General features: G+C 46.8%; 1 protein-coding gene across 4 annotated transcripts in view; it reads right to left on the reverse strand.

Moving 5' to 3' along the window:
- Positions 1-13,790, reverse strand: part of OSBP2 (oxysterol binding protein 2) — a 239,448-nt gene that overhangs the window by 110,775 nt on the left and 114,883 nt on the right. Inside the window, exon 1 of one of the 4 annotated variants that reach the window (XM_073006811.1) lies at positions 2,914-3,034. The exons of the other annotated variants lie outside the window; for them this stretch is intronic. The gene's annotated coding sequence lies outside the window, so the exon portion shown is untranslated. Of the gene's footprint in view, positions 1-2,913; positions 3,035-13,790 lie in introns of those variants that run through there. 4 annotated transcript variants of the gene reach the window in all.

Raw genomic sequence — 13,790 nt, forward strand, 5'->3', positions numbered from 1 at the left:
AGGGTCATGATGATGATTGAGTTACTGCAGGAAAGCCTGGCCTGAAACAAGCACCTTCCCATTTTTGCTGCTATTACCACAGGGCATACAGGACAGAAGCAGGAAGAGACACATATCACTGGAGGAAACCCAGTACCAGAAAGATAGAACATCAGGACAGAGAAGCCTCTCCATGTAACAAAACCTCCCTTGCCACAAAGCCTTTCTTGAAAGGGGTTTCTCTGAACAGACTCCTCAAGGCCTTTGGCCTCTAGGCTTCATTCTGCCGGAGGGAACAGTTCCTTTGTCCTTTTACCCAAGCTCCAGGGCTGGCCAGCCAATGTTCCTGGATGACAACAGACCCAAGAAAAGTCCCTACCTTGGGAACACCACCTCCATCAGGCCTAGGCCACCTCAAGCTATTAAGTCCTTTCATGGCCTTCACGGTTTGAACATAAACACAAATTTGAGGTAATGTTAGCTAAACACACTCAAGTTACTTTAATAACCAGTGGAGGTAGACAATGGCAAGGAATATTTAGAATAACATTGAGCACCCACATGCCAATCCTGTGCAAACCAGCCAGGTATCATTTTCTCCATTTTACAAATGATAAAACAGAGGCTTATAGAGGTTAAACCATGGCATACAATTAATAATAGGTTAAAATCAGGATTCAAACTCAGGTCTCCCAATCTGCAAAGCTGAATCTCTTTTCACTCATTTACACCATACGGCTGTTGCCACCATCCCTAACATTTAACTATTCTACCAGGAACTCAAGATCAATTGCTTTCACCAAAATGAAATGTGTTCTCTTGATAAATAGTCATCACTACATCTTTGTTTGCTGCCTTGAGAAATCCAGACAGAAGTAGTGTTCATATTTTTCATGCACATTTTATAACTGTGCATAGATGCAGGCTTGCATGTGATGCAAGCCAGTCAGGACTTCTGAACAGAGACTGTGAGCTGGATCTAGGACTGTGTATCAATCACCCGGGGTCAACCCTCAAATAGTGTCTTCCTCAGTTACAGAAGAGAACTTGATCCTACTTTAATTATTGAGGAGGTTTTAAGTTGCTCAGACTATGGGTTAAAATATATATATAGATCGATCTCAATCAGTGGAAAACTTTTTTGGTTATAAATGTAATTTTCAAAACAAATAACATGCAAGGCTCAAATACACAATTTTCCCAAAACAAAATCGATGTCCTACTGCTTAGCTGCCCTGCGATTATGCTTCCGGACTTCATATTTTTATGAAACAAGTCAGCAAGAAGGTCAAGTACAGTCATGAGTCAGCCATCCTTCCAGACAACCATTCTCTAAAGAGGTTCATTCATCTGGCCAAAATATAAAGTGTTTATATGGTAGTTAAATACTTTTGGGTGGAAAAAAGTGGTGAAGAACAATGTAAATCAAGGATATGTCAGATGTGCAGTTATTATACTTTTCCCTTATGACCTTCCCTCTCTACAGAACACTGGTGAGAAACAAATGGTACCTGGGTACCAAGTGGTCTGCTTTATGCAAGTAATGCTAACACATTCTTGGCATGCATTTCCATCAGCACTGCAGCACCACTGCAGCTCACACTGACCCTAAAACCAGCACCCCCCCTTCTCTTTCATTTCATCGGCACCATCAGGCATCCAATGATCCAAGGAAGCTGCCCACCAGAGTCATTTCTGATGTGCACAGCTTAAGCTAGACAGACGGAACAAAACACAGACCTCAGTCCTCCAGCAATGAACTTGTCAAGATCCAGAAGCTTCATTTACATCCATTGGGTTAGAACAGGCGTCTCACGCAGCTTGGAATCTAGCACAACTAGACATTTCCAGGGCCCTGGAGGATGGTCCCCCTAATTCCACCTCCCCTCTCCACTCCCTGTCCTCCCTAGCACACCAAATGCCTTTTGTCTAGGCAGTAAAGCCCCCCAGAAGCCCACCCATCCAGTTCTAGGAGTGAAGACATCTATCTGTCTGACCTTGCCAGGTGATGGAGATGGGAACCGAATGCTGGTAGGATCGAAGGCAGAGGTGACCCATCAAGTTTAAACACATCTCCCCCTTCAGCAGATGGCTCAAGGCAGAAGGGGGGCAGCTGTAGGGGCTGAGGAAGCCCAAAGCTCCTCTGGCTGGGTAGTTGCCTAGCGTGACCCCGAACTGCTTACTCAGAGGCACAGGCTGGCTGGAGAAGTGCTTTTCCTGTGACAGGCACCACTGGAGTTTAAAATCCCTTTTGCTTGCTGGGAACACCACACACACACACACACACACACACACACACACACACACACACCACTGGCAGGCAGTGTCTGCCGAGTATCCACTCCAGAGCTCCTCTGCCTGAGTCCAGCTCACTTATAACAGCCAGGTGCACTGAAGTGACCCTCGCACTGAAGCCCCGATCATGGCAGCTCAGGTGCCTATGGAGACTGGAAGGAGGCAGGGAAAGGGCTTTACTTCTCGCCTGTAGCCCCAGTGAAGGCTAAAGCCTGCCTTCCCCTGCTAAAAGATGGTTGGCCTCTGGGCTGAATTCCAGTGGCTAGGTTGCTCGGGGCCAGGCCTCTGAACAGAGACCAGAGACGGGAAGGTGTCCCCACTGTGGCACCAGCCTAGTCAAACAGCTTTTTCCTGGTACCTTGTTGTGGGCTGTACCCAAGGTGGAGAGGAGGACATGCCTTATGACTGTCTGGCTTCTGGCTAAACCCTTTGTCCCCTGGCTTGTGAGGGCAGAGGGGTCTGCCCTCTATCCCAGGACCGGGAAAGTGCGGAGGCATAGCTCTGAGCCCTTAGCCCTGAGAGCTGCTCAAGATCTGGGCTGGAAGAAATTTACAATGGGGAAGGGAAATTTTAAAGCCCAAGAGATCCCATGCCCCAGGACCCGTCCACCCCATCCCTGTTCCGCCCGCCCTGACTCACCCCAGGGAGGGGCTCTCGGGTGTGGACGCGGGTCCTGCCCCGAGGCTGCGAGGGCTCTTGCAGCTGCTGCTGCTGCTGCCGCCGCCGCCGCCGCCGCCTTCCCGCCGCCGCGCTCTCAGTCCATCTGGGTGCAGTGCCGGCTGCCACCGCCTCTCCGAGCCTGGGAGAAGGAGGGCGGTCCCGGGATTGGGTGTGCGCTGCCCGGCGGCCCCGGGTCCGCCTCCCTGCCGCGGGCGCCGCTTCAGCACCGCGGACAGCGTCCAGCCCGCGCGCTCCGAGCGCAGCCGGACCGAGAGGAGCCGTGCGCCCGCTCCGCCCGCCCGTCAACCTGAGCGCGGCAAGGGCGCGCCGCGCTGCGTCCTCATTCCTCCAGCCTCCTCCCCACCGCCCGAGGAGGCTCCCTCCGCCCCCTGCAACACTGCTCCGAGAGGGATGAGAGCCGCGCGAGGCCACCGATCGGTCCCCCGGAGGATCCGGCGCGCCTCAGCCAGCCCTGTCCCAAGCCTGGATTAGCCTTCTTCTGTCGCCCAGAGGGCTAAACAAAGGCGAGCTCTCCGTGGCGGGCTGCAGGCGGGCAGTGCAAGGCGCACCTCAGCCTCTTAAAACGCCCCAGCGTGGCCCGGAACCCGACCCGACACTAAGGGTGCTATCGCGCCCCAATCGAGACTGGAGAGTGCCGGCCCTTTGCATGGACCCAGCAGGGGAGGGGCCCTTGGATGGCCCATGGCTCCAGCCCTCATTTCTCCAGTCATATGCTACCTGGGGTTGCAAGAAGTGATCCAGTTACAGGCGAGTCTATCTCGGGAACTAGGGGAGATGGGGTCCCATCCCCACTTGGAATCCAATTCCCTCTCCCAGCACCAACCAAACAGACGGGACTGCTAGAGCCTGATGACATCTCGCAGAACCTCTTCCACATTCTGTTCAAACCCTTCCCACGCCTCCTTCTGCTCAGCCAGGAAAGTCCCTGGGGGTCATTGGTTCTGACTTGGCCTCTGCCACAGACCAGCAACAGGACCCAGGCCACCTGAGTCTCAGTTTCTCCTCTGAAACATGAGGGTGGGATGGGGCTCCTTCTGGTTCCAGGCTCTGCCTACTTCATGGCCTCCCTCAGGCCTTTCTGGAGTCCAAGATGAGGATACCCTACTTTCACTGAACTAAATGGGAAACTCCTGTCATTTATTTATTCACTGATTCTATTTATATAGAGACAGGGTCTTGCTCGATCACCCAGGCTGGAGTTCAGTGACATGATCATAGCTCACTGCAGCCTTGAACTCCTGGGCTCAAGCGATCCTCCTACCTCAGCCTCCTAAATAGCTAGGACCACAGATGTGCACCACCATATCCAGCTAGGATTTTGTTGTTGTTGTTGTCGAAATGGGGTCTTGCTGTGTTGTCCAAGCTGTTCTCAAACTCCTGGCCTCAACTGACCCTGCTGTCTCAGCCTCCCCAAAGCACTGAGATTACAGGTGTAAGCCACCGCCCATAGCCCTGCCTAATGCTTTTTAAAGCAACCACAACTTTTTAATATCACATTAGTTCAAATCCAAAGACACCTTGATTTTTACCATTTGGTGAGCTCCCACTTTGAAGGAGAAAGATCGAATAGAATGCATTCAAGTTGAGGTTAATAATTGCTGTCCAAGCAGGCATAGGGGCCTCTGCTCAAACATTCATTGACCACGGCTGCTACAAAAAGATCATGGAGCCAAAACATTCATGCAGGGCATAGGTGGAACAGGAGTGGGCCTTTATCATTTAGGAAATGTGCTAGGCAGGAGGCAAGGGCTCCTTCAGATTTCACATCAAAGAAAGGAAGCACATTCCACAAATGGTACCTTAAAAAAAAAAAAAAAAAAACCACTACCTCTACTTGAAAATTACTTCCAAGAGCTTATTTTTCTTTCTTCTCTTTTTTTAAGTAGTATACTGTCAAAATTCAATGACAAGAAACAAATCAGTGCTCACGAGCACCAGGTTACACGGGCTTCCTGCTGCAATGGTCACAGGTATTAAATGTGGGGACAGGGTACACAATCACCTCCCAAACACCTGTTTGCAAGTGGACAAGTCTTTATGCATTTCTTCATTTGGAATGGAATTCCTGGAAGGTTTTACGACAAAAGGTTTCTTCAATTTAACTCCGTTAATAGTCTAACTTATAAAACATTCAGAATTCATCAGCATGTCTATAACCCCACCTTCCAGGAGACCAGTGAGGAATCCAGAGAAGCCCATTTCTAAACACACTCACACAGAGACAGACACCCGAACATACACCATTAAAACAAAGCTTAGAATTTCCACTGACATGCCCACAAATTGAAGACCCCAAAAGATTCAGGATTTGGAACCAACACAAACAACCCAAGCCACACAGCAAGATTTTAAATCTCAGTTCAGTTACCCCATTCTTTTCTGGGTTCTGGAAAAGCCAAAGAACTGGAACACATACCACTGATTCTTACGCACAAAGGCCAGAAGACACTACTGCCCCAGGCTGTCTTCTACCTTTTGCCCCACGGCTCTGGCCTGCTCTTTGACCTCGCCACTACACATGCTCATCCCCGCAGGTGGACTGTGACTTCCATTGCTGCTGACAACTAGTAAACCACCCCCAACCTGCCTGGAATGCCACCTGTATCACCAATGTTGCTGACAAATCTAAAGCAAATCCCCCATCCACCCTCCCAGCCCAGCTGTGCTTTGCTCTCTCAGGTGTTCTCTGAAGACAGAAGCATGTCCATGGCTCATCCCTTCCTCCTCCCTCACAACCAGCCTGCCCCAGGTTCCACTAGTGCTTCCTTGGCTCACCATTTCCTTCTGACACTTCTGGAGGCCTGGACCCAGGCCTCTTCCTCTCTCCTTCATCCCACATGGCAGCCTCTTCCCTGGGTCCCTGCCTCCTCTCTCAAGCTCCTCCAGAAAATCTGCAAGAGTTCTTGCCTTCTGGTTTTGTGAGGGCCCTGTCAGTTCCCAGCAAAGTGTCCACAATAGCACTAAGAGGGGCTTAGTAGCTCTTGAATGAGCAAACCCAGCCCAGGAAATCCTAAGAATGGCATAATTTTAAATCTGCTTTGGAATTTTGTCTAATTCATATTCCCCGTTGCCCCTATTCTCACCCCCAGCCCAGCCTCTGCCAAGACAATGCTTGGGAAGACAGCCCAGCCCAGGTCTGTCTTACTGGTAGGCAGGATGGAAAGAGGCTCTAGTTTGCTGGAAAATTCAAAGATCAAGTTCCTTGCTGTAGGCAATAAAGACAAATGGGCCCTGGGAAGGCATTCTGTAATAGGTTATTACATAGCTATATTCAGGACCCTTTCAAACTCTGCAAACTAAATGTCAGGGCAAATAGGAACCCACAAAACAGGTGGCCTATTCTCCCCACAGTAATGCTTCAAAATACAGGAGCTGCCAGTGACGAACTGCTCCACAGGAATAGTGAAGAGGATGGGTAAGCCACATACATTTTCTGCAGAATAAAAAATGCATTTGCCACTTCTATCAAAATAGTAACTGACATAACACTATTCTAAGAGCAAAGCAAACTAACAACTAGCTTTTAAAAGCATCAGTTGTGGAGTCAGGCTTAGGAGGTACTTTCAACTCTGTCACTACGAAACCCAGGGCAAGTTGCCCTTTGTCTTTGGGCCTCAGTTTCCTCATCTGTAATAAGAAGGCATTGAATTAACTACTGCCTGCAGTATCTTTCACTCCTAAAACTCCAGTGGCTCTTCAGAAATAAACCTCTGCAGGCTGGGAGTGGTGGCTCACGCCTGTAAGTAATCCCAGCACTTTGTGAGGCCAAGCCGGGTGGATCACTTGAGGCCAGGGGTTCTTCGAGACCAGCTTGTTCAACACGGTGAGACCCCGTCCCTACTAAAAATACAAAAATTAGCTGAGTGTGGTGGCGGGCACCTGTACTCCCAGCTACTTGGTAGGTCGAGGCAGGAGGATGGCCTGAACCTGGGAGGCAGAGGCTGCAGTGAGTTGAGATTGTGCCACTGCACTCCAGCCTGGGTGACACAGTGAGACCCTGTCTCAAAAGAGAAAGAGAGAAAGAGAGAGAGGAAGGAAGGAAGGAAGGCAGGGAGGGACGGAGGGAGAGAGGGAGGGAGGGAGGGAGGGAGGAAGGGAGGGAGGGAGGGAGGGAGGGAGGAAGGAAGGAAGGAAGGAAGGAAGGAAGGAAGGAAGGAAGGAAGGAAAGAGAGAAAGAAAGAAAGAAAGAAAGAAAGAAAGAAAGAAAGAAAGAAAGAGAGAGAGAGAGAGAGAGAGAGAGAGAGAGAGAGAAAGAAAGAAAGAAAGAAAGAAAGAAAGAAAGAAAGAAAGAAAGAAAGAAAGAAAGAAAGAAAGAAATCTTTGCATATATGGTTAAATGATTTCTTTTTTCTTTTTTTTTGAAATGGAGTCTCACTCTGTCACCCAGGCTGGAGTGCAATGGCACGATCTCGACTCACTGCAACCTCCGCCTCCTGGGTTCAAGTGATTGTCCCACCGCAGCCTCTCGAGTAGCTGGGACTACAGACGTGTGCCACCATGCCCAGCTAAAGTTTGTATTTTTTAGTAGAGACAAGGTTTCACCATGTTAGCCAGGCTGGTCTTGAACTCCTGACCTCAGGTGATCTGCCTGCCTTGGCCTCCCAAAGTGCTGGGATTACAGGTGTGAGCCACCGCGCCCAGCTGATCAAATGACTTCTGACAAGTGTGCCAAGACCATTCAGTAGGGAAAAAATAGTCTTTTCAACAAATGTGAAAAGTGTGTATCCACATACTGAAGAATGAAATCAAACCTTTACCTAACACCATATACAGAAATTAACTCAAATCGATCAAAGACTGAAATGTAAGAGCTGAAACTATAAAACAGTTATAAGCAAAATCTTAGTACAAGAGCTTCACAACATTGGAATTGGCAAACATTTCTTGGGTATGACACCAAAAGCACAGACAACAACAAAAATAGACAAAATGGACTTTGTGAAAATTTAAAAATTTATGCCTCCAAGGACACTATCAACAGAGTAAAAAAAAAAAAATCCACAGAATGTGAGAAAATATTTGCAAATCATATATATAAGGGATTAATAGTCAGAATACAGAATTCCTAAAACTCAACAACAAAAAACCCAATCCGATTCAAAAATGGGCAAAGGACTTGAGTAGACATTTCACCAAAGAAGACACACAAATGGCCAATATGTACATGAAAAGATGCTTGACTTCACTAATCATTAGAAAAATGCAAATCAAAAGCACAATGAGATACCATAAAAAAATTGAAAATAACAAGTGTTGGCAAGGATGTGGAGAATTTGAAACTCAGCGTTGGTGGAAATATAAAATGGTGCAGCAGCTGCTGTGGAAAATAGTGCAGAGGTTCCTCAAAATATTAAAAATAGGATTATCATTTGAGCCAGCAATTCCACTTTTGGGCATATACCAGGGTCTCAAAGAGATATGTGTACACCAATATCCACAGCAGCATCAGTTGGGTGTGGTGGCTCACACCTGTAATCCTAGCACTTTGGGAGACCAAGGTGGGTGGATTGCTTGAGCTCAGGAGTTTGAGACCAGCCTGGGCAACATGACAAAACCCCATCTCTCCACAAAAAAATACAAAAATTAGCCAGGCATGGTGGCAGGCGCCTGTAGTCCTAGTTACTCAGGAGGCTGAGGTGGGAGGATCACCTAAATCCAGGAGGTTGAGGCTGCGGTGAGCCTTGATTGTGCCACTGCATTCTAGCCTGGGTGAGGCCCTATCTCAGAAAAAGTTAATTAAATAAAAATAAATAAATAGGGCCAGGCGTGGTGGCTCATGACTATAATCCCAGCACTTTGGGAGGCCGAGTGAGCCAATCGTGAGGTCAGGAGTTTGAGACCAGCCTGGCCAACATGGTGAAACCCTGTCTCTACCAAAGATACAAAAAATTAGGCGGGTGTGGTTGCACGTGCCTGTAATCCCAGCTACTCGGGAGGCTGAGGCTGGAGAATTGCTTGAACCCAGGAGGCGGAGTTTGTAGTGAGCCAAGATTGCGCCACTGCACTCCAGCCTGGGCGACACAGGGGAGACTCTGTCTCAAAAAAATAATAATAATAAATAAATAAACATAGCAGCATTATTCACAATAGCTAAAACACGAAAGACACAAAATGTGGTCTATCCATACAATGGAATATTGGTTAGCCTTAAAAAGGAAGGAAATTCTATCACATGCTACAGCATGGAAAAACCTGGAAGACATTATGCTAAGGGAAATAGATCAGTCACAAAAAGACAAATACCATATGATTCTACTTATATGAGGTACCTAGAATAGTCAAATCCAAACAGACAGAAAGTAGAATGGTGGGAGCCAGGGGCTAAAGGGAGTGGGGCATGGGGAGTTACTGTTTCATGGGTCAAAAGTTTTGGAAACTGAAAAGAGTTTGGGAGATGGATAGGTGGATTATTGGTGGTCATGGATGCACAACAACACTAATATATTTAATGCTACTGAACATTACACTTAAAAGTGGTTAATATGGTAAATGTTATGATTCGTGTATTTTCCTACAACAAAAACAAATTTTGGCTGGGTGCTGTGGCTCACGCCTGTAATCCCAGCATTTTGGGAGGCCAAGGCGGGTGGATCACTTGAGGTCAGGAGTTCGAGACCAGCCTGGTCAACATGGTGAAACCCCTGTCTCTACTAAACATATAAAAATTAGCTGAGCTTGGTGGCATGCGCCAGTAATCCAGGCTACTCGGGAGGCTGAGATACGAGAATTGCTTGAACCTGGGAGGTGGAGGTTGCAGTGAGCTGAGGTGGCGTCACTGCACTCCAGCCTGGGCAACAGAGTAAAACTCTGTTTCAAAAAATAAATAAATAAATAAATAAATAAGTATTTTTAAAAATTAAACTCAATTGTTCTTATCTAAAGCACATATATTAACAAAGAATAGAAGAGAATTTAAAATAACATAGGGTAGTAGCGTTTAATATCAAAGTTATTTCCCTTGTAAATATGTTTATGTTTACAATGTTCTAAAACTTGAGATTCATAAGGAGTAAAAACAGGAAAAATAAATTCAACCCTGATCACCATCCTTGTGACCTTGGTTAACCAAGGGGCCCTCAATGAGGTGGATCCAGCCCAGGAGATCAGCATTTCCCTCAGCAGTCACCAAGCAGCTATCTCCACATAAAGCCGGGGCCTTATGTGGCTGTCCTCCTAGACCCCAGGAAGTTCTCAAAGACTCAATGCCCTCCCTGCAAGAAGCCCATGGCAATCAGGGCAATCAGAGAAAATACCACACAAGAGAAATGTAAACTTTCAAAAATACAGATGGCTGAAATGTCAAAAACCAGTGAGAAAAACCACTTGGCATATCTAGGGTATTCAAAGAAGCTTGATTGGCAAGGAGCCAACGTGAAAATAATTATGATTAATAAGTTTTTAAAAAAGGAAAGACAAAGGACAAAATGGATGACTATATGGAGCATTTCAACAGAACTGGAAATCTATACAAGTAATCAAATAGACATTCCAAGATTTAAAAACATCTGAAGTTAAGAATGCACTGGAGGCCAGGCGGGGTGGCTCATGCCTGTAATCCCAGCACTTTGGGAGGCTGAGGCAGGCGGATCACCTGAGGTCGAGAGTTTGCGACCAGCTTGACCAACATGGAGAAACCCCATCTCTACTAAAAATACCGGGCATGGTGGCGCATGCCTGTAATCCCAGCTACTTGGGAGGCTGAGGCAGGAGAATCGCTTGAACCTGGGAGGTGGAGGTTGCGGTGAGCCGAGATCGCACCACTGCACTCCAGCCTGGATAAAAGGAATGTATTGGATAGGTTTAACAGCACAATGGATTATTAGGCTGAAAGCCGGCTTAGTGAACTCAAAAACTGGTCAATAAAAAATATCTAGAGAGAATAAAGAATGGAAAAGATGGAAGAGTGCATAAAGACATGGTTCAAAAAGTCTAACATACATGTAATTTGTGTCCCTTAAGAGGAAGTGAGAAGAGAGAACAGATTCAGAAGCAGTTGTGGATGAAATAACAGTGATGAATTTTCCCAAATAAGGTGAAAGACATTAACCCACAGATTCAAGAAGCTCAATGAGCCCCAAGAAGGAGAAACAAAACAAAACCTTATCCATACACATCATAGTCAAAGCCCTGAAGACCAAAGATAGAAAATCTTAGGTCAGTCCCAGTGGCTCACACCTGTAATCCTAGCACTTTGGGAGGCTGAGGTAGGAGGATCATTTGATCTCAGGAACTCAAGACAAGCCTGGGAAGATGATGAGATCCCATCTCTACAAAAAAAGTTAAAACATCACCTAGGTGCAGTGGTGTGTACCTGTAGTCCCAGCTACTTGGGAGGCTGAGGCAGGAGAATCACTTGAACTGGGAGGTGGAGGTTGCAGTGACAGGAGATTGTGCCACTGCACTCCAGCCTAGGTGACAGAGTGAGACTCTGTCTCAAAAAAAAAAAAAAAAAAAAAACCCAAAAATAGTAGTTATATAAATATTGATTGTTTAAAACAATAATTATAATGCTTTTTGGAATGTATATGTGTATGAGTAAAACATAAAATAACAATAATACAAAAAGTAAGGGGAATTTTTTTTTTTTTTTTTGAGACGGTCTCACTGTGTTGCCCAGGCTGGAGGGCAGTGATGCAATTTTGGCTCACTGCAACTTCCACCTCCCAAGCTTAGGTGATCCTTCCACCTCCTGGAAATTTTTTTTTTTTTTTTTTTTTTTTTTGAGACGGAATCTCGCTCTGTCGCCCAGGCTGGAGTGCAGTGGCGTGATCTTGGCTCACTGCAAGCTCTGCCTCCTGGTTCATGCCATTCTCCTGCCTCAGCCTCCTGAGTAGTTGGTACTACAGGTGCCCGCCACTATGCCCGGCTAATTTTTTGTATTTTTAGTAGAGACGGGGTTTCACCTTGTTGGCCAGGATGCTCTTGATCTCCTGACCTCGTGATCCGCCCACATTGGCCTCCCAAAGTGCTGGGATTACAGGCCTGAGTCACCGTGCCCGGCTGCCTCCTGGAAAATATTTAACTGTTGTTAGCTTCGTAAATTGTTTGGGAAGTAGCAAATTAATAATTTAAAGTAGATTACAATGTATCAAATATTCATATTATAATCTCCTTCATTAAAAAAAGAAGGTACAGGGTGGGCGTGGTGGCTCACGCCTGTAATCCCAGCACTTTGGGAGGCCAAGGCAGGGGGATCACTTGAGGTCAGGAATTCGTGACCAGCCTGACCAACATGGTGAAACCCTGTCTCTACTAAAAATACAAAAATTAGCTGGGCATGGTGGTGGGCACCTGTAATCCCAGCTACTCGGGAGGCTGAGGCAGGAGAATCACTTGAACCCACCGGGAGACAGAAGTTGCAATGAGTCAAGATCATGCCATTGCACTCCAGGCTAGGCTACAGAGTGAGACTCTGTCTCGGAGAAAAAAAAAAAAAAAAAAAAAAGCTACAAATAAAATTGAATAGGAGAGAATAAGATATTTTTATTTATTTTTAAAATTATTTTAAAAAATTTTTTTAGAGATCAGGTCTCACTATATTGCCCAGGCTGGTCTTGAACTCCTGGGCTCAAGTGATCTTCCTGCCTTGGTCTCCCAAAGTGCTCAGATTACAGGCGTGAGCCACCATGCCTGATCTGAAATAATTTTTAAATGCTTGCTGAATAATTTTTAAAATGAGAGAGAAGGGATGTCCATGTTATGGTATGTGTCAGAATTTCCTTCCTTTTAAAAGCTGAGTAACATTCCGGTGTATGTTATACCACATTTAGTTTATCCATTCATCATAAATGAACGCTTGGGTTGCATCCACCTTTGGGCTACTGTGAACAAAGCTGTATGAACATGGGTGTACAATTTAAACCACTTTTTCTTAGAGATAGGGTCTCACTCTGTCATCCAGACTGGAATGCAGCGGTGCAACCATAGCTCACCGCAGCTCAAACTCCCGGGCTCAGCCTCCCAAAATGACTAGGACTATAGGTGTGCACCACCACATGGGCCTAATTTTTTATTTTTTTATTTTTTTTTGAGACAAGGTCTGGCTCTGGGACTATAGAAGCATACCACTATGCCTGGTTAATTTTTGTATTTTTTTGCAGAGATGGGGTTTTGCCATGTTGCCCAGGCTGGTCTTGAACTCGTAAGTTCAAGTGATCCTCCCACCTTAGCCTCCCAAAGTGTTGGGATTACAGTCATGAGTCACCGTGCACAGCCTAGTTTTTTTGTAGAGATGTTTGTTGCCCAGGCTGGTCTTGAACTGCTGTCCTCAAGCAATCATCCGGCCCCAGCCTCCCAAAGTGCTGGGATTACTGGCGTGAACCAGTGTACCCAGCCCTAAATCCTCTTTTTTCCCAGGCTGGAGTGCAGTGGTGTGATCTCAGCTCACTGCAACATCTACCTCCTGGGTTCAAGTGATTCTCCTGACTCAGCCTCCTGAGTAGCTGGGATTACAGGCACCTGCCACCACACCTGGCTAATTTTCGTATGTTTAGTAGAGATGGGGGTTTTGCCATGTTGGCCAGGCTGGTCTTGAACTCCTGACCTCAAGTGATCCACCCGCCTCGGCCTCCCAAAGCGTTGGGATTATAGTCGTGAGCCACAGCACGTGGCTCCTAAATCCTTTTTTTTTTTTTTTTTTTTTGAGATGGAGTCTCGCTCTGCCGCCCAGGCTGGAGTACAGTGGCCGGATCTCGGCTCACTGCAAGCTCCGCCTCCCGGGTTCACGCCATTCTCCTGCCTCAGCCTCCCGAGTAGCTGGGACTACAGGCGCCCGCCACCTCGCCCGGCTAGGTTTTTGTATTTTTTAGTAGAGACAGGGTTTCACTGTGTTAGCC

Source organism: Chlorocebus sabaeus, chromosome 19 (assembly GCF_047675955.1).
Source record: "Chlorocebus sabaeus isolate Y175 chromosome 19, mChlSab1.0.hap1, whole genome shotgun sequence".
Classification (NCBI taxonomy): Eukaryota; Metazoa; Chordata; class Mammalia; order Primates; family Cercopithecidae; genus Chlorocebus; species Chlorocebus sabaeus.